This window comes from Aegilops tauschii, chromosome 4 (genome assembly GCF_002575655.3).
Source record: "Aegilops tauschii subsp. strangulata cultivar AL8/78 chromosome 4, Aet v6.0, whole genome shotgun sequence".
Taxonomy (NCBI): domain Eukaryota; kingdom Viridiplantae; phylum Streptophyta; class Magnoliopsida; order Poales; family Poaceae; genus Aegilops; species Aegilops tauschii.
This window is the reverse complement of record NC_053038.3, coordinates 40,870,172-40,892,269: the sequence shown is the minus strand read 5'-3', so window position 1 is coordinate 40,892,269 and position 22,098 is coordinate 40,870,172. Positions and strand designations below refer to the sequence as shown.

The 22,098-nt window shown below is 51.0% G+C and overlaps 1 pseudogene; it reads right to left on the bottom strand.

Moving 5' to 3' along the window:
• The window catches only part of LOC109751905 (serine carboxypeptidase-like 13), an 83,659-nt pseudogene that overhangs the window by 7,877 nt on the left and 53,684 nt on the right, over positions 1–22,098 (bottom strand).

Sequence of the window (22,098 nt, the reverse complement as noted above, 5' to 3'; positions counted from 1 at the left end):
GGCAGTTTCCGATTAGGTATCTGGGTATCCCCATACACTATCGGCGTTTAACTATCGCTGAGTGGAAGCATGTGGAAGAGAGACTTGAGAAACGTTTAGCCAGTTGGAAGGCCAAACTCTTGTCTTATGGGGGGCGATTGATCTTGATCAATTCTGTCCTAAGCAACATGGTTTTATACATGTTGTCATTCTTCCACATGCCGAAAGGGGTTCTACAGCGTCTAGATTACTTTAGATCCAGATTTTTTTGGCAGTGTGATAATGAAACCAAGAAATATAGACTGGCTAGGTGGAGTGTATTATGCAGACCTAAAAGCCAAGGGGGCGTGGGAATCCAAGACCTTGAGATTAAAAATATCGCTCTCCTCAGCAAGTGAGTCTATAAATTACTCACTGAGAATGGAGTATGGCAGGAAATCATTCGCAAAAAGTATGTGGGATCCAATGCCATTTCTCAAATTCATTGGAAACCTGGGGATTCACATTTTTGGAGTGGTGTCATGAAGGCCAAGGAATTCTTCTTCCAATTTGGGACCTTCTTGGTTAGGGACGGTGCTCAGGTTCGTTTCTGGGAAGATACCTGGCTAGGGAACACTCCCCTAATGGTGCAATATCCGAGTTTGTACCGGATCGTCAGACATAAATTTGTCACGATCAAACAAGTATTAGGACAGGAAAACCCCGATATTTCTTTCCGTAGGGATCTTTTGGGCACTCGTCTGACAGCATGGAATGAATTACTCACTCGCCTCGAGGACATTCAACTGTCAGATGATCCGGACACTTTTCGATGGAACTTGCATCAGAATGGCAAATTTTCGGTCAAATCCATGTATGATGCAATGGTTCATTGCGATGTTCCTGTAGATAACAGGAAATTGTGGAAGCTAAAAATTCCCCTAAGAGTGAAGATTTTCCTCTGGTTTCTTAACAAAGAAGTCATCCTAACTAGAGATAATCTGGCACGTCGAAACTGGCATGGTTCCAAGACATGTGTCTTTTGCCAACATGACGAGTCTATCAAACACCTATTTTTGAGTGCAAGTTCGCTCGGGCAGTTTGGGCTATGGTCCAAGTAGCTTCGAATTTATACCCACCATGTAGTGCACGGAATATGTTCGGCAACTGGTTGCGGGGTATAGATAAACAATTTTCTGCACATATTCTTGTGGGAGCGGCGGCCTTATGCTGGGCAATGTGGCTTACCAGGAATGATGTGGTTTTTAACAATAAATGTGTCTCATCTCCTATGCAGGTTATTCATGTTTGTACACGATGGCTCCGTACTTGGTCTATCCTGCAGAAGCCGGAAGACAGGGACATTTTTATGATGGCGTCTACACGGCTGGAGCATACGGCAAGGGAGGTTTTCTACCCCCATGGATGGCGGTGTGATTTACGGATAGGATCTACCGCTCCTTAGGCTGGACACGATTTATTGCTTGGCATTGTATCAAATTATTTTATTTTTAGGGTGCTCTGGATTTTATGGCTGTGTGCATCTAGCTATGCAGAGGCCGGGCTTTCTTTCGACATGATTGTATCACCTCGATATATCTATTCAATGAAATGTCCTTTATCGAAAAAGAATCTCCTCCAAGGTAGAAAGGATTTGAAAGGTACTGTGGGTGGTCAGTGAACCACTGCACGCATAGACAACCACGACAAGGCATTGAGTGGTCAGTGCTGAATTATTGACAGACAGGAGACTGGGCCAGCTCGATCGTCACCTTGTTCAGGAATCTTTGGACTTGCAGAGAGGACAAGTAATCTGTGACATCGCAGCCTTTGGGGTCACGAGCATACGAGAAGCCTGAGCAGACCGACGAATCCAGGAAGATGATGATCGCCATCTGATGGTCGTCGTCGTCAGTAAACCACAAATTAAGCTCTAGCTTGGAAGAAGAAGCACGCTGGGCAATCAGCTCTGCGCAATGGTTGATGAGCGTCGATCTCACCTTGGTCCAGGACTGCAGGTTATGTACCAGCCGCGGCAAACCGCCGGTGTACTTTCGGTCCTATTGGTAGCTGTAATTTTACCGATGCCCTTGTCGCCTGTTAGTGTAATCTCTGCCCAGGGTAGGAGATGAACTCACGCACACAAGATAGAAGAAGAGCACACATGAGTTTTGGCACTGCACAACTTGTGCCTTTTCTGACTTTCTTTCTCGTGATTAACCAAAGTGATTACAGGGTATTTAAAAAAGAAGCAAACGCACAGGCCAAGTCACACACCGGCCTGATCCTAAACTCACGCTCCACACACACACGTACTCCAGTAAACAAGTGCATGCACATCCAGCCACTCTGATGGATCAACTCAAGGTCTTTGCCTCAACTAACTCAGCTCACTTTGAGCTAGTCTCTTGGCACGGCAACGTATAGATCCATCTCACTCTCGGCTGCATGCATGTACCGATCAAATCTACCTAGTACTTATGCATGTACTCACAACTCCTGGCTTCACTTGACCGATGACCAGCTCGCACCATTGCCGATCCATCAGTCCACTTTACCATGATGCCATGCATCGATGTACTAGACTTAGACTAAACAGACCCAAACAGAAATAAACTAGATGAACTACTAAACAACAATGGTTAACACCAACAATCACCCCCTTAACCTTGTTGTGCTTTATTGAGAACTCCATGGCGACCTTCAGTACAGCCCTGGGTTGTTGTCGGCGGTCGCGTCGGCGAGAAGCGCCCGCTCCTTCTTCGGCTCGGTGCAGTCCCTCGAGTAATGCCCATACTCTTGGCAAGTGTAGCAGCGGACCTTCCGGATGTCGAAGTTTCTCTTCTTCTTGCCGGCGCCGCCGCGGTAGCGAGCAAGCCACTCCTCCTCCGTGAGGAGCAGGCGACTCCCACCACCCTGGTCGTAGTTGTTGGCGCCCTCATCCAAGTCGCTCCAGTCCTCCGCCGTTTTGAGCCTTCCCACAAGCTCTTCCATGGATATGGTTTTAAGACCAAGAAGCTGCTCAATGGCAATAGCTACCTGGGTATACTTGGACGACACGATGCGGAGAAGCTTCTTCACGACCTTCACCTTGTCGAGGTTCTCGCCGAGCGTGCGCAGCTTGTTGGCGATCCCGTTCATGCGCATGGCGAGCTCATCGAGGGTCTCGCCGCCCCTCATGCGGACGTCATCAAACTCCTTGAGGAGAGTCTGCGCCTTGGCCTCACGGACGCGGGCATCGCCGACCCGCATGATCTTGATGGCATCCCATGCCTCCTTTGCCGTCGCCTTCATGGCAAGCATGGAGTGCATCTCCTCCGGCACAGCTCGCAGAATTGCCGCAAGCGCCGCCTTGTCCTGGCTGAAGCTCCCGCCTCCCTCGATGGCGTCCCACACGCGTTGGGCCTCCATGTTCACCTTCATGATGAGCGACCACTTGAAGTAGTTCGTCGCCGTCAGCGGCGGGTAGACGACGGTGCTGCTGGCCTGGTGGATGACCTACTGCTGCACCACCACCTCGCGGCAGCCACGCCGCGTCGGGCTACGGCCTCGGCGCACCACCGGCGAGGCCGAGACATGGCGGCGACCCGGCGATGGAGTGCGCGAACCTTCAGTCACCATGGCTCTGAATACCAAATGTAATCTCTGCCCAGGGTAGGAGATGAACTCACGCACACAAGATAGAAGAAGAGCACACAGGAGTTTTGGCACCGCTCAACTTGTGCCTTTTCTGACTCTCTTTCTCTTGATTAACCAAAGTGATTACAGGGTATTTAAAAAAGAAGCAAACGCACAGGCCAAGTCACACACCGGCCTGATCCTAAACTCACGCTCCACACACACACGTACTCCAGTAAACAAGTGCATGCACATCCAGCCACTCTGATGGATCAACTCAACGTCTTTGCCTCAACTAACTCAGCTCACTTTGAGCTAGTCTCTTGGCACGGCAACGTATAGATCCATCTCGCTCTCTGCTGCATGCATGTACCGATCAAATCTACCTAGTACTTATGCATGTACTCACAACTCCTGGCTTCACTTGACCGATGACCAGCTCGCACCATTGCCGATCCATCAGTCCACTTTACCATGATGCCATGCATCGCTGTACTAGACTTAGACTAAACAGACCCAAACAGAAATAAACTAGATGAACTACTAAACAACAATGGTTAACACCAACAGTTAGCCACTGGTGCTACGGTTTTTCCGTCACTTTTTGGGGGTTTGAGCGGCATGATTTTTCGTGCGATTTAGCCCTCGATTGTGCTCGTAAATGAGATAGTGAGGTTAATTTCGGTCCTATTGTTCTTTATTTCAGCGTTCGTTTTCACTATGGCGGCGAATTCCTCTGAATTGGTCCTAACTTGGACTATGTTTTAAGGGGGTGATGAAGCAATGTCAGAGATAGAGAGGGATACACTATCGCTGCAGGAGGTGAAGGGATATGTCAAAGATCATATGGAGCTCAAGGAATCCATGATTTTTTTTCGATTCATGGGCAAGATATGGTGAGTGGTTTGGTGGTTCTTAACGATGACAACATGTGTGTGATGATGGCAGTTGGACGAGTTGTAGATGTGTTTGTGAAGTGATTTTGATTTTGAGAATGAAGTTTGGGACTTGAGTGATCTGGAACCTGATGCAGTGATAACAAGCATGAGCACTCCGAGATTAACTTCAAATGATAGTTTTTTGTGTCTCCTTAGTTCAACCATTTACTTTGTAGATTTTTTTGTCTTACTCCACTAACAAATGAAAATTATTGGTATTCCCAGGTCTGGGCAGCTGGCTAAGACTCCAATGACGTGATGGTGCCATCCCCTCAACTCTTTGCATAAACCACCTCTAGATAATCAGAATGATAATTTGATGTATTGGTTTGATAAAAGGGCGGTTAACCGCGAACGCGACCCTTTCCTCTCACGCGCGTCCCCCACCCCCCGTCGCGGCGGCGCGCAACCCCGCGCCTCCTCCCTCTCTGTTCCTCTCCTCCCCCTCTCCTCGTTGCCGCCGTCGGCAGAGGTTGCCGGGCGTGGCCCGGGTGGCACCGGTGGCGGCGGCTTGTCTTTCCCAACGCCATGGTTGCAGGAGGCGGGGATTCTCCGGCTCTGGCCATGGTGGCGGTGCGGCGCAGGGAGGCGAGTGGTGGCGCGAGGCAGCTCGGCCAGGGTTTCGGTGGCCTAGATCGGGGCCCGTCTGTGGGTCGAAACGGGTCGGCTCGATCTAATGCGTGTTCGGCGGTGGGGTGCAAGGTAGGAGGTGCAGGAGCACCGATAACAACGGTTGGCCGGTTGCAGCATGGCTGCGGGCTTAACGAGCCTAATCTAGACCCGGTCGGACCCTGGTAGGACTAGGGTGCCCCCGAGGGGGCTTTAGACTAGTCACAGTGGGGAGTAACTTAGAGTAGTAACATGCATATGTTACTAGTCTATGTTACTACCTCCACGGTGGGTAGTAACATATGTGTTGTGTCATGCATCACTTCATTTATTACGTTGTAGACTCATCTTTTCTTGATATGTGTGATGTTACAGTAACTAGCTATGTTACCACATGCATCTCTTTCTTCATTAATTACATGCCACATCATTTATTTTGCCTAGATAAATGTGATGTTACCACCTATGTTACTCCTACTATGGGTAGGCTTACAGGCCTGACGGCCTGGCCGGACCAACCAAGAACTGGTGTGCTCTTAATGGTTGATGACATCGTCGACCTAGCGTGGCGTGCCGCCGGGTTCATTTTTAGTAGTTACACAAAAGGTTTGTTAGCCAAGAGTCTGAGGCATATATTACTAAAAACTTCCCTAATGATGGTGGGATCTGGTTAGCCTGGATCAAATATACTCATAAGACGAAGCGGCACCAGATTAAGAACAGGCACGACTCTAGTGGTGATCTGGCTTTCACATGTCTAATGGGGTATACAGAGCATTCTTCCAAGACAGGAAGTGCGTACTGGCTAAACCAAGGTTCTGGTTGTTGGCCTACTACTTCCAAACCATTTTATCCAGAATTTCAATGCTATCATCTGTTTGTGGTAGGAACCGGATCCCTACTAGGGCGTGGTCTTAGGTTATAGGGGTGGAAGGAGGGATGGCATGGAGGAAGGCGTGGTCGCCGGCGCTGGGGCACCGTCGTTGCGTGCGCGCGCGCGCGAGAGAGAGAGAGCAGGGGCGGCGGCTAGGGTTAGGTCTCCCGGCTCCCTAAGGAAGCCGAGCAAATATGATTGCTTCTTGCTTCATCCCAAAATGGGTCCTTACACGAGTTTATATAATCCTCCTAATAAGATAATTGGGTTAAGCCCCTAATAACGATAAGATAAACTGGGCCACAACTAACTGGGCTAAGCCCCTAATATGCCGGTCATAACATCTCTCCCCGCCTGCACAAATAGCTCGTCCTAGAGCTGGAAGGCGGGGGAGATCAACAGTTGCCAAACACCTTCGCGTCAACTGGGGTGGGCTGGTCGCCGAGCCCGGCGGCGGCGGGTCCTCCTCAATGTAGTTTGCGGCATCCAGGTAGAAGATTCGTGGGCAGACGTGGCCCGGTACGTAGGGCTCGTCGCAGTTGAAGCACAACCCTTGGCGGCGACGCTCGAGTTGCTCGGTCGGGGTGAGCCGGCGGAACGGGTGTGCCGCAGCCGCGGCGAGGGGCGTCGCGGAAGCCTGGGCAGGCCGACTCTACACGCGAACTTCCGGCCACGGTGGCGGCCCAGCGGCCTGGGGGCGGTGGCGCCTACGGGATGGCCACCGCGCGACGCTCGAACGCGCGGGCATAGTACATGGCCGTCTGGAGGTCCTGTGGCCCGCGCATCTCCACGTCCACGCGGATGTGGTCCGGTAGGCCGCCGACGAAGAGCTCAGCCGCTGACGAGCCGAAATGCCGGGGGCGTGGCACGCCAGTGCCTGGAAGCGGTCAGCGAACTCTTGCACCGAGGTGAGGAACGGAAGACGCCCAAGCTCCGCCAGACGGCTCCCGCGTATAGGCGGACCGAAGCGCAAGAGGCACAAATCGCGGAACCGCTCCCATGGTGGCATGCCGCACTCGTCCTGTTCGAGGGCGTAGTACCATGTCTGCGCGGCTCCTCGGAGATGATACGAGGCGATCCAGGTGCGGTCGGACGCAAGGGTGCGCTGTCCCCTGAAAAATTGGTCGCATTGGTTGACCCAATTCAGGGGGTTGACGGTGCCGTCGTAGGTCGCGAACTCCAGCTTGGAGAGTCTCGGCGCCGTCTAGACGTGGACGACGGGCGGGTGCGCCTTGTCAGCACGGAGCAGAGAGGATGACGGGGCCGAGTAAGCGGGCATCAGGGTGCCGCCCTAGAACAGGGGCCCGTCGACGCTGGCGAAGGGCTCGGCGGAGCCCGAGGACCCGCCAAACTGCATGGCCGGGTGCGTTGCCGGCGGGGGCAGCACGTGCGGCCCAACCGAGGCCGTCGTGTAAACCGGCTCAAGGGACCCAAGCAAGCCAGGCCGGTAACGGAGACGGCGACGGGGGAAATCGGACCTTGTGGATGGGCACCCCCGGGCCCGCCGTCGGGATGCCTAGGGTCGCGGTCGCCGGTGGGGGCGGCTGCAGCTGTGGCCCCTGCTGCATGGTGGAGGCGCCAGGGTTGATCGCTGGTGGGGGTTGCCATGGCAGCTGTTGCATGGCGGCGGCGACGGGGGTCGTCGAGGATGGCGGCTGCTGCGGTGGCGGGGCGGCGGCGAAGGGCACAGGCGGATGCGACCCATAGGATCTCGCGAGGAACGCGTAGATGCCCGTGACCGCCTGGGTGAGATCCCGAATGGCAGCCGTCATCTCCTCCGGGGTGAAGACGGCGGGGACGGGCGCGGCGGAGGTGACCGACACCGGCAAGAGCGGGGCGTTGGCCGTGGTGGCCATCGGGGCGGTCGTCGCGGTCGGCAGTGGGAGGGTCGGGGTGGGCGGCGGCGAGGACATGATTGCACCGAAGCTAACTGATACCAGACTGGTAGGAACCGGATCCCTACCAGGGCGTGGTCTTAGGTTGTAGGGTTGGAAGGAGGGATGGTGTGGAGGAAGGCGTGGTCGTTGGCACTGGGGCGCCGTCCTTGCGTGCGCGCGAGAGAGAGAGAGAGAGAGAGAGAGAGAGAGAGAGCAGGGGCGGTGGCTAGGGTTAGGTCTCTCGGCTCCCTAAGGAAGCCGAGCAAATATGGTTGCTTCTTGCTTCATCCCAAAACGGGTCCTTACACGAGTTTATATAATCCTCCTAATAAGATAATTGGGCTAAGCCCCTAATAATGGTAAGATAGACTAGGCCACAACTAACTGGGCTAAGGCCCTAATATGCCGGTCATAACATTTCTCCCCACCTGTACAAACAGCCCGTCCTCGAGCTGGAAGGCAGGGAAGCTCTCGCGGAACTCCTCGAGGTGGTCAACCGTCGGCAAACACCTCTGCGGCAGCTGGGGCGGGCAGGTCGCCGAGCCCGGCGGCGGCGTCCTCCTCAATGTAGTCCATAGCCTCCAGGTAGAAGAGTCACGGGCAGACGTGGCCGGGCACGTAGGGCTCGTTGCAGTTGAAGCACAACCCTTGGCGGCGATGCTCGAGTAGCTCGGCCGTGGTGAGCCGGCGGAACGGGCGCGCCGCAGTCGCGGTAAGGGGTGCCGCGAAAGCCTGAGCATGCCGACCCTGCGCGGGAACGCCCGGCCAGGGTGGCGGCCCAACGGCCTGGGATGGTAACACCTGCTGGATGGCCACCGTGCGGCGCTCGAACGCGCGGGCATAGTACATGGCCTCTGGAGGTCCTGGGGTCCCTGCAGCTCCACGTCCACGCGGATATGATCCGGCAGACCGCCGACGAAGAGCTCGGCCCGCTGGCGAGCCGTCCGGCCGGGTGCGTGGCATGTCAGGGCTTGAAAGCGGCTGGTGAAGTCCTGCACCGTAGAGGTGAAGGGGAGACGGCCCAACTCCGCCAGCCGGCTCCCGCATATCGGCGACCCGAAGCGAAGAAGGCAGAGCTCGCGAAAACGCTCCCATGGAGGCATGCCGCCCTCGTCCTCCTCGAGAGCGTAATACCAAGTCTGTGCGGCGCCTCGGAGGTGATATGAAGCGAGCCAGGTGCGGTCCGACGCGAGCGTGCGTTGCCCCCAGAAGAACTGGTCACACTGATTAAGCCAGTTGAGGGGCTCCTCGGCGCCGTTGTTGGTGGCGAAGGCGAGCTTGGCGAAGCGCGGCGCCGTCTGGGTATGACCGTCGTGGGGGTACGGCTCGGCGGTGCGGAGCAGCGGCACCGGGTCGGTGATCACAGGGGGGGTGAGGGAGTCCTGGATTACGGGGTCCTCGGGCGTCCGGGCTATATGACATGGGCCGGACTCATGGGCCGTGAAGATACAAGATGGAAGGCTTCCCCCCATATCCGGATGGGACTCTCCTTGGCGTGGAAGGCAAGCTTGGCATACGGATATGAAGATTCCTTTCTTTGTAAACCAACTCTGTACAACCCTAGCCCCCATCCGGTGTCTATATAAACTGGAGGGTTTAGTCCATAGAGATAAGGATAATCATACAGGCTAGACATCTAGGGTTTAGCCATTACGATCTAGAGGTAGATCAACTCTTGTAACCCCTATACTCATCAAAGTCAATCAAGCAGGAAGTAGGGTATTACCTCCATCAAGAGGGCCCGAAACTGGGTAAACATTGTGTCCCCCTACCTCCTGTTACCTTCGATCCTTAGACGCACAAGTTCAGGACCCCCTACCCGAGATCTTTCGGTTTTGACACCGAGATTGGTGCTTTCATTAAGTGTTCCATTGTGCCGTCGTCGAAAGGCTCGATGGCTCCATTGATCATCTGCAACAATGCTGCCGGGAAGGAGATCTTTCTCCCCGGCCAGATCTTCGTATTCCGCGGCTTCGCACTGCGCCAACACGGTTGGCCACTTAGAGCAGATCGACAACTATGCCCCTGGTCACCAGATCAGTTTTGGAAATCTGAACTATGTCGCTGATATCCGAGGAGACTTGATCTTCCAAGGGTTCATGGCCCCAACCACCGCCCCGGCCTTAGAGCCGGATCGCATCATCAGGTCCGAAGACGGGTGTCTAGAGCCCGCCGGACTCTCTGCGGCTATAGAGCCCAACACCGGAGAACCGAAGAGAATAGTGTCACCGGCAGTCATCACAAAGCCAGACTCTCCTCCAGACAGTAGCTCCGAACCCTCGAAGTCTGCGTCATGCGAGCTCAGCCAGGGAACTTCTGTCCCCATCCAAGCCTCGCTCTTAAACAAGGCTTTGGACTTAATGCGCTCCCGGACTAGGGGCTGAAAATAGGGAATTTTACTTCCCACCCACCACCCACTTCGTAGCCACTGTCAAGGATCTAACCGACATGCTCGATTACGCCTTCAAAGACAACGACGGTACGGACGACGATGCCGGAGAGGAGCAGGCCCAAAACCCGCTGTTCACCGGACGCTGGACGGCCACTTCCTCATACGATGTGTACATGGTGGACACACCTAAAGAAGGCGACGGCGATGATGAGAGGGATCCAGTCGTGGACGAACCTCCTGAGATACCACCAAAGCGTCGACGTCAGCGGCGCCGCTCTAAATCGCATCACAGAAAAGACAGCAATACCGGCACCGAAGACAATAATACTCCGGAGAACGCCGAAGACCAAGAAGACCCCATCAAACCAACATCTAAACAGGATGATCGGGAGGACGGGCAAGTTGACCCTGACGAGCAAGCAGAGAACGAAGACTCGGAGGATAGTAACTATCTACCACTCTCCGAGGACGACGGGAGCCTCAGCGACAAAGATTTTATCATGCCAGAGGAACCCCTCGAACAAGAGCGCTTTAAACATCGGCTAATAGCCACTGCAAGAAGCCTAAAGAAGAAGCAGTAGCACCTTCAAGCTGACCAAGATCTGCTCAACGACAGATGTACTAACGTCCTGGCAGCCGAAGAATACGGCCTCGAACGCCCAATAAAGAGTTACCCGAAGCATAAGCTGCTACCCCAATTCAATGATGAGGCGCTGGAGCCCATACCACCCGCGCGTAACGCGGCTGACGGACCTGACCGACCACCACACGGTCGAGACAGAACGACAGCTCAAGCCGAACACCAGCCTGCACCACCTCGCCGTAAAAGCAGAGAAACAACAGCTCGGGGATACACTTATGACCTAGGTAAGGACCTGGACAATAGAGCCGGTCAGACCAGGTCAATCTACGGATCAAGGGGGCATGCCCAAGCGCGAGAAGACGACCATCAGGCCTGGCGCGACAAACACAACCTCACTAGGGCCGAAAAGCGCATACGGACTTCATCCGAACTGCGCTGTGACGTTGCCCGATAGAGAGGCGCCCCACACCCCCTATGCTTCACCGATGAGGTAATGGAGCACCAGTTCCCAGAAGGGTTTAAACCCGTGAACATCGAATCATACGATGGCACAACAGATCCCGCGGTATGGATTGAAGATTTTCTTCTCCACATTCACATGGCACGCGGTGACGATCTACATGCCATCAAATACCTTCCCCTAAAACTTAAGGGGCCAGCTCGGCACTGGTTAAACAGCCTCCCAGAAAACTCTATTGGAAGCTGGGAAGACTTGGAAGATGCCTTTAGAGACAACTTCCAAGGCACTTATATCCGGCCACCGGACGCCGATGCCTTAGCAGCCTTTAAACACAGCATCCGCGACTAATGGCTCGCCCGACACCTTGGCCAAGAGAAGCCGAAGTCCATGGCAGCCCTTACAGCACTCATGACCCGCTTTTGCGCAGGCGAAGATAGCCGGCTAGCCCATAGCAGCAACAGTACGAGTGACCCTGGCACTTCTGAAGCCAGAAACGGCAACGGCAGGCCCCGAGGCAACAAAAACAAGCATCAAAACAACAATGACAATACCGAAGACACGACGGTCAACACCGGATTCAGTGGCTCCAAATCCGGTCAGCGGAAGAAGCCATTCAAGAGAAACAAGGACGGTTCATCCAGCTTGAACCGAATACTCGATCATCCTTGCCAGATTCATGGCACCCCCGACAAGCCTGCCAACCATACCAGCAGAAGTTGTTGGGTCTTTAAACAGGCCGGTAAGTTAAATACCGAACACAAGGGGAAAGGGCCACCCAGCGAGGACGACGATGAAGAACCTCGCCCACCGAACACAGGGGGACAGAAGAAATTTCCCCCCGAGGTCAAACGGTGAACATGATATACGTTACTCACATCCCCAAGAGGGAGCGCAAGCGCGCGCTAAAGGACGTCTATGCGACAGAGCCAGTCGCCCCAAAGTTCAACCCATGGTCAGCCTGTCCGATCACTTTTGATCGTAGAGACCATCCGACCAGTATCCGTCATGGAGGTTAGGCTGCACTGGTCCTCGACCCAATCATCGATGGATTCCACCTTATGCGAGTCCTCATGGACGGCGGCGGCAGCCTTAACCTGCTCTACCAGGATACAGTCTGCAAGATGGGTATTGATCCGTCAAGAATCAAGCCCACCAAAACGACCTTTAATGGAGTAATACGTGGTGTAGAGGCCCACTGTATGGGCTCAATCACATTGGAGGTCGTCTTTGGTTCGCCGGACATTTTCTGAAGCGAAGACTTGATCTTCGACATCGTCCCCTTCCGCAGTGGCTATCATGCACTGCTCGGACGAACCGCATTCGCTCGCTTCAATGCGGTCCCGCACTATGCCTATCTCAAACTCAAGATGCCCAGACCACGCGGTGTCATAACATTCAATGGAAACATGGAACGCTCCCTCCATACTGAGGAGCACACCGCGGCCATGGCAGCGGAAGTACATGGCGGCCTTATCAAGCCAAATACTATATCGGCGGCCAAGCCCCCGGACACTATTAAACAAGTCCGGACTACATCGCAGAGCGACAACCCAGCTTGTCAGGAGCTCGATTAGCAATTCAGCCTCCATCTCAGCCCCTACCAAATTGTGGCATATGTACCACACGTACATAATTACGCACTAAAGATACCATGGGAAAGGATGGAGGCATAATAAAAATAAAGTCCACAATACGGCTAGACCCTATCCGGACACTCATATTTATTTTTTCTTTTCTTTTTATTTTTCCAGGTCCCTTACAACCCACGTCACCTTTTCAACGGTGCCTAGGCCTCTTTTTGAGGCCTATCATGACAACGGCGAGCGATGATCCTCTCGAAGGACAATAGACCAAGGAGAAAAGCAGCGTAGAAGCATGGCAAAGTATCTAAAGGGTCTTTAAAGACCACCTCGTCCGTTTGCAGGACCCGCACGCGGCTTTCCCTTGTACTCGGCATGTAAAATAGCTTTGTTGCTTACCGCACTAGTTGTACAAATATATTTTGACGTATCAATCAGACTTTAATGGAAGCAGTCCTAGCCCAACCTATGTGGTACTAACCTACCTCTTAACCTGTATTTCCCTGTTTTTGTCTGATTGTCATGTACACCTTGGTACGACCTAAATCTCCAGGGGCTCTATTGAGCCACGTACATTTCTTAAAAACTAAATAAAGTCCGAACACTTTTCTAGTACAATTCGGCGTCCCGAATGTAGCATTATATGCATCGGCTCCGAATCATGTCTTTGGTCAATAGTTGGGTTGCCTGGCTCCTGTGGTTACTGCCTTACGTTCCGCCTGTTCGGCTAAGGTAGTAAAGGGAGAACTACTGCGATTGTGTTTCTGGTTCATCCGGACAAACACCTCAGTAGAGAAAGCCGAAAACTGAATGTCATGATGCGACGAGAGCTGGTCAGCTATTCGGTGACTAAGTATAAATCTCTTGCGATTTTTTCCGCATTATGTGACAAACCGGCCTTCACCCGGCCGGACACCCACTGCACCCAAGTTCGGATAATCGAACAATACTAGGGGCTGCACCTACAATCCCATTATAAAACTCCTATGGCTAAGTGAGAGCAATAAAGCCACATAGTCCGATTGCTTGGTTCGCCGCACTAACACCTCCTTCATGGACCAGATCGCTGGGTCAAGCGTGTTTAGGTGCTATCCCGAACACCCCCGTACCACCTACGTGGGGGCTGAAGCTGACGACTGGCCAACTCTCAGATATCTTAAAACGGCCGCACAGGAGGAAATATTTTAACATATAACAAACAACATATCCTACATAAAGCCTCGCTTCATAATACAGGATTGGACAACATAGATACATTCATTCAAACATGATGTCCTTCACAAACTGGCCCTCTACAATACGGGATCCTTCCAGGACATCATCAACATACCGCTCCGGTGTGCGGTCCTCTTTGCCTGCGGGCGGTCCCTCGGTTGCGAGCTTGACGTCATTCATCTTCGCCCACTACACCTTGACACGGGCGAAGGCCATCCGCGCACCTTCGATGTAGACCGACCGCTTTACGGCATCAAGTCGGGGGCAGGCATTGACCAGCCGCTTCACGAGCCCGAAGTAACTGTTGGGTATGGGTTCGACAGGCCACAGACGGATTACAAAATCCTTCATGGCCAATTCGGCCATCCTATGCAGTTCGGTTAGCTGTTTCAGCTGATCGCTGAAGGACACTGGATGCTCTGGCGCAAGGTATTGCGACCAGAATAGCTTCTCCGTTGTGCTCCCTTCTTCGGCTCGAAAGAACTCCGCAGCATCAGCAACACTCCGGGGTAGATCTGCAAACGCTCCTGGTGAACTCCAAACCCGGGTCAGTAAGATGTATTTCTTCCTCACAAATTTGCTATGCATATTAAAGGCCTTACCAGCCGCAATTTGCTTCGCCTCTTGGATCTCCCGGCAAGCATTTTGGGCTTCAGTCCGGGCCTCCTGAGCACTTTGGATGGCCTTAGCAAGTTCGGATTTTTTATCCGACATCTTGCGCTCTAAGGACTCACATTTTCTTATAGCATCCTTGAGCTCTTGCTGGACTTCCTCCACCTTGACTCATGTTTAAGGCGGGCGGATCGTTCCTCCAGCGCGCTCTTGAGGGTATCGACCTCCGACGCATCAGCTATGAGCAAAGTTATAACACTCATTCAGATGGCAAATTATTGCTGGCATTATTTCAGAAGCATTTTGGGTATCACATACCTTGCTTTTCGGCTAACTTCCGCCTCAGCTCAGACGCTTCGGCGGCATGAGAAGCTGACGCCTGCATCGCTACCTGTTTTGTTCAAATTATTGTGTATGTTAATCTCCTGTATGAGTCATTAGATCCTCTGTTCGTTCTTTCTTTGTGAACACCGAACAGAGTCTCAGGGCACTGCTGCAGGATGCTGCTAACGCGACACTACGATCAGAGACCCTTCGAGAAACTGTGTGCGATGCCATAATCGCAAACGGTGCTGTATGGAAACCGTCAAAAAAGGTGAAAACATTTGCGATGGAGGATGCATCAAACACGGTTCAGATTTTAGTTGCGTGTGCGATCTAGGGCATACGATTCAGTCCAATGAACTGTTTGCGATGAGGTGGAACAAAAGAAATGGGCAGCCTGATGAAGGCGTGTGCGATATAGAGCATACGGTTCACTCGGATGACTGTTTGTGATTAGGCCACACAAAAGAAACGGGCAGCCAGATGAAGGTGTGTGCGATATACAGCATGCGGTTCACTCGGATGAACTGTTTGTGATTAGGCAACACAAAAGAAATGGTCAGCCAGATCAAGGTGTGTGTGATTGAGGGCATATGCTTCAAAAGGATTAACTGTTTGCGATTAGGCAACAGAACAGAAACAGGTACGCCAGATCAAAGTGTCTGCGATTGATGGCATACACTTCACATGGCTGAACTATTTGCGATGAGCCACAACAAACTGAAACAGTTAGATAGATCAATGTGTGTGCGCTGGACGGGCACACCCATTCTAATTAAAAGAAGCGTGCGCGATGGTAATAACGAGCGCGCACGATTGTTGGAACAAGATGTGTGCTGACATTGCCTATTGCGGTGCACCCTATGGTGCAAACGCCACATACGCGGCCGAGAAGGCGTACGTGCCCACGTTACGCCTTCCGGGAATAGTGTCGCACTTATAACCGTCAGTAAAGTTTGAGCATGCGTCCCGTCACAATTTTTTAGAAGAACAGGGAGGCCACGTCCCGTCACATTCCAAATTTCAAACCTGTTCACACCGATCAAAACCTAAACGGTTTCCCACTTAGGAGCGTATTACTACGCGGTTATAAATACTACTACTCCAAGATGACTGCACATTCCTCCTCAAGTCCTCATCCACAAAAAGTCAAAAACAAACAAGTCATTCATCATCGTTCCCTTGTGTCCGCCATGGCCAGCGTGAGTTCTGGGTCGAGAGATTGCCACCAGGGAGAGGCGAGCCTGGAAGCAGGAGCACGAGAGATGTCCTGCCTCGCCGCGAAAGCAGCCAACATGTCCCGTCGCATGGCCGTAGCAGCAGCGAGGTCCCGCCGCGCCGCCGAAGCAGCACGGAGGACCCGCCGCACCGTCGATGCAGCAGACTGGTCCGGCCGCGCCGCGGAAGCAGAAGAGCTGTCCCGCCGCGCCGCGAATGCAGCAGAGATGTCCTCCCATGCCGCGGCAGCCTGGGAAAATGCCTCACGGGCGGGCGAGGAATCTTACAGGCGCATGCATGCCCTCGTCCTTAGGCAGATGGATCAGATCTCCAGGTGGGAGAGGTTGCAGGATGACCTGACAGCCTGGTTTGAACAGTCTACCGACGTCATCCGGCAACTAAATGAGAGCAATGCGTAGCTCCGGGCCGAGCGCGACCTGCTGAGGGTGAAGATCATCAGAAGTGCGGAGCAGCAGGAGCAGACCACTGCCTTGTTGATGAGGACTGCGTCATCGTCGAGAAACTTATGGACGAGAATAACAAGCTGCGCATCGAGCGCAGAAGGCTAGTGGAGGAATCCATGGATGCTCTCAAGCAGCATCTTGAGGACAAGAAAGAGCTCGTCGCCGCTCGCCGCGGAGACTAGTTCCCGCGGCCTGCAGCAACGCATCAAGAAAGTAGAGATCAGCGAGCCAGATCATTCTCTTGCTTCTTCTTTTGACCTTGTGTATTTCGGGCGTTGCCGCATGTGGCTTTTTTAAATTATGTTTCTAAATATGTAAGACAATTATTATCCACTGTCATCATCCTTATATTCATCATGCTTGCTATAAGTCGCAGTCGATGCTATATAGGTCCGTCGGATCTTACATCAAGATCCGTGCAAAACTTTCTTTTCAGATTTTCATTTTTCTCTCTTAAATCTCAGTCTAGTGAGACATATAGCCACTCCGTAGAACAGGTGCTCGGGCGCCATTAATGGAGACGTTGGGAGGGAGGTGTGCGGCGAGTAGCGATCAAAGGGCTCTCCTCCCAATGAGCACGTGCAGGGGTCTGATCGCACGCCTCCCGTACTCAAATAGCTACCCCGCACGGCACCTCCTAGTCAATAAAAAAATGGGACGTGTGGCCGCACGTAATTGGTAAGTCGAACGCCCACGGTTTCAATAATACTTGTGTTTCCGATTTGTAATGTGATAGCACTTGTTCCAAAATGACTTTGTTGATTGTTAATGTGTGGGCCTTCGCAAATCGGACAGAAAAATTACCACAACATGTTGGTGCCATGTCATGAGACCATGCCAAGTTTCATGATTTTTAGACGTGTTTTGGAATTACAGGAATTAAAAAACCAAGTTTCTCAATCTTTCCGGCCGAGCCACAATGCCCAGGTGTTTGAATTTCACTCCCATCTCTTTCATGGGACCTAGAAATTCACCCAAGGACACACATGTGATTTTTCAAACAACTTTGGTGCACTGGAGCATGTGCTTGTAGTTCAAATTTGAATTATGCACATTAAATGCCCAGAAACTCAATTAATGTATAAAAAAGGCCAAACAAACCCAGAATAATTCCAAAATTTAGCACGGTACTTCTATTTAGTCTAATCTGGCTGGGTAAAAAATAAGGCGGGAGAAGGCAGTGTACGTATGTCGTTTCGCACACGGAGGTGACACGTTCCCTCTCAGAACCACGAGCCTTCTTGAGGGAAGCTCCGGTTTGCAAGAAGCTTACCCCAAAGCTTGTCCCAATTCGGCCAAAAATATTACCGCAGCATATTGGTGCCATGTCATGACACCATGCCAACTTTCATGATTTTCAGGCGTGTTTTGGAATTACAGGAATTAAAAACCAAGTTTCTCAATCTTTCCGGCCGAGCCACGACGCCCAGATGTTTGAATTTCACTCCCATCTCTTGCATGGGACCTAGAAATTCACCCAAGGACACACATGTGATTTTTCAAGCAACTTTGGTGCACTGGAGCATGTGCTTGTAGTTCAAATTTGAATTATGCACATTAAATGCCCAGAAACTCAATTAATGTATAAAAAAGGCGAAACAAGCCCGGAATAATTCCAAAATTTAGCACGGTACTTCTATTTGGTCTAATCTGGCTGTGTAAAAAAATAAGGCGGGTGAAGGCAGTGTACGTATGTCATTTCACACACGGAGGTGACACGTTCCCTCTCGGAACCACGAGCCTTCTTGAGGGAAGGTCCGGTTTGCAAGAATCTTACACCAAAGCTTGTCCCAATTCGGCCAAAAATATTACCGCAGCATGTTGGTGCCATGTCATGACACCATGCCAAGTTTCATGATTTTCAGACGTGTTTTGGAATTACAGGAAACCAAGTTTCTCAATCTTTCTGGCCGAGCCACGCCGCCCAGATGTTTGTATTTCACTCCCATCTCTTGCATGGGACCTAGAAATTCACCCAAGGACACACATATGATTTTTGAAACAACTTTGGTGCACTGGAGCATGTGCTTGTAGTTCAAATTTGAATTATGCACATTAAATGCCTAGAAACTCAATTAATGTATAAAAAGGCGAAACGAGCCCGGAATAATTCCAAAATTTAGCATGGTACTTATATTTGGTCTAATCTGACTGTGTAAAAAAATTAAGGCAACAAGAGGTGACACGTTCCCTCTCGGAACCACGAGCCTTCTTGAGGGAAGCTCCGGTTTGCAAGAAGCTTACACCAAAGCTTGTCCCAATTTGGCCAAAAAATTACCGCAGCATGTTGGTGCCATGTCATGACACCATGCCAAGTTTCATGATTTTCAGGCGTGTTTTGGAATTACAGGAATTAAAAAACCAAGTTTCTCCATCTTTCCGGCCGAGCCACGACGCCCAGATGTTTGAATTTCACTCAAATCTCTTGCATGGGACCTAGAAATTCACCCAATGACACACATGTGATTTTTCAAACAACTTTGGTGCACTGGAGCCTGTGCTTGTAGTTCAAATTTGAATTATGCACATTAAATGCCCAGAAACTCAATTAATGTATAAAAAAGGCGAAACGAGCCCGGAATAATTCCAAAATTTAGCACGGTACTTATATTTGGTCTAATCTGGCTGTGTAAAACAATAAGGCGGGAGAAGGCAGTGTACGTATGTCGTTTCGCACAGGGAGGTGACACGTTCCCTCTCGGAACCATGAGCCTTCTTGAGGGAAGCTCCGGTTTGCAAGAAGCTTACACCAAAGCTTGTCCCAATTCGGCCAAAAAAAATACCGCAGCATGTTTGTGCCATGTCATGAGACCATGCCAAGTTTCATGATTTTCAGGCGTGTTTTGGAATTACAGGAATTAAAAAACCAAGTTTCTCAATCTTTCCGGCCGAGCCATGACGCCTAGATGTTTGAATTTCACTCCTATCTCTTGCATGGGACCTAGAAATTCACCCAAGGACACACATGTGATTTTTCAAACAACTATGGTGCACTGAAGCACGTGCTTATAGTTGAAATTTGAATTATGCACATTAAATGCCTAGAAACTCAATTAATATATAAAAAAGGCCAAACGAACACGGAATAATTCCAAAATTTAGCACAATACTTCTATTTGGTCTAATCTGCCTGTGTAAAAAAATTAAGGCGGGAGAAGGCAGTGTACGTATGTCGTTTCGCACACGGAGGTGACACATTCCCTCTCGGAACTAGGAGCCTTCTTGAGGGAAGCTCCTGTTTGCAAGAAGCATACACCAAAGCTTGTCCCAATTCGGCCAAAAAATTTACTGCAGCATGTTGGTGCCATGTCATGACACCATGCCAAGTTTCAAGATTCTCAGCCATGTTTTGGATTTACAGGAATTAGAAAACCAAGTTTCTTAATCATTCCGGCTGAGCCACGACACCCAGATGTTTGAATTTTATTCCCATTTCTTGCATGGGACCTATAAATTCACCCAAAGACACACATGTGATTTTTCAGCAAACTTTGGTGCATTGGAGCATGTGCTTGTAGTTCAAATTTAATTATGCACATTGAAGCCCAGAAACTCAATTAATGCATAAAAATGGCAAACGAACCCGGAATAATTTCAAATTTAAACACGACACTCATGTACTAGTTGCATGTTCACTGTACGTAAATGTTCTAGCAATTCAAACACCATCCTTTCCCTCCGTAATACCATTTTGTCTTTCAAAACATAATGACAAAATCAGGTATACCACAAACAGTTTACTAGAAAGAATCATGTGGGATGCGATATAAAATATCTTGGCGCACCGTCTTGTCTGGCTTACGCAGGAAGCTTCATCATCTACAGTCCACCGCCCCCGCTTGAACCACACTTGCGCGCTAGTTTTTCGCGGCACCGAGCAAAAATTTTTTGCCACCGCGGAAATATCTATCTCCCCGCCCCCTTCCTCCTACCAAAAGCCACATTTCCACTTTTCCTCCTTGCTTTCCAAGTTCAAACCTTCACTGCTGCTTACTGGCAGCTCAGCCTCCTCGCCGGCGACCCTTCTTCTTGCAGCGCCGCCTCCTCGCCGGCTACCCTTCTTCTTGCAGCGCCGCCTCATCGCCAGCGACCCTTATTCTTGCAGTGCCGCCTCCTCACCGGCGACCCTTCTTCGTGCTGCGCGGCCTCCTCGCCGCCGACCCTTCTTCTTGCTGCGCGGCCTTTTTAATATGGTCAGGTAATCCACACCCCACCGACACCATCCTCCTCCTTTCCCGTCCCACATGCCCCGACTGACAGAGCGACACCTTCCACCAAAATCACTGCCCCCCTCCTCCAATTAAGCGCCGCCCACAGCCATTTTACACGCAGTATAACGTGGAGCTGAGTAGCATGCGGCCGCACGCGCGAACGAGGTCGCTATGGCTGACATGCGTGTCGACCGCCAGATCTTGGAGGAGCACCTCGTCTTCGAGGCCACCGTCGATACCACCGCGCGGTTGTCTACTTTAAAATACAGTTCGTGATGTTTTCTCGAGGCCACCGCAAGTGCCTTCTAGTGATTTGTCCTCTGTAATGTTAATATGCAATCTGATGTTCAGTTAACAGTTTGGTCCTCTGCAATGTAATGTTCAGTTAACACTTTGGTCCAACAATTGCTACATTTCGTAGTACTGTTCTCAAGCATTCTTTGTTTTGTTAACTATCTTATCTTCTAGTACATGTTTCTATTCTGCAATGTTGTGCTCAGTTAACTATTTTGGTTCATTTGGTCTGCTGTCCATTTAACTATTTGGTTCAGTTCTGCAATTTGTTTTTCATTTGTCGTGGGTAGAATTTTGTATTGTTATGCATGTGACACCAATCGAATTTGGCTGTACTCAATACATATTCTACTGGTAGTATGGCAACTCTGAGTTAACCTGATCAAGATCTTCCTTATGTGTGTTGCAGGGAAACAATGGGAGACACTGCGGTTTACCATCGAGGTTTGTTCAAGCAGGGTCCTTTGGCTAGTAACACATTATTGTGCAGTTGCAGGAATCATTCTAATATTTAGGTTTCTTACAATTTGGTCTTGCACATGTAGGTCCTGCTGTCAGAGGCTTAGACCCACTGTTCGACCCATTTTGCATATGGGGAAATGAGATGTCCATGAATATCAGTCAAGTCAAGAAACTCGGAAAGATTGTTAGGATGAAGAAACTTGCGAAGAATAACAGCAAGATCTTTGTTTGCACAATGAAGAAGACATCAGTCAACTATAGGATGGTACCAACTCTTTTACCTTGTTTTTACCCCTTGCACCATTTCAAAATTTACAACAGCGATTTATGCATAGCTTTGTTTTCAGTACTTTTCAAAGCAGTTCACCGATGATTACCTCTCAAACCACCTGCATGGTCAAGAGGCGAG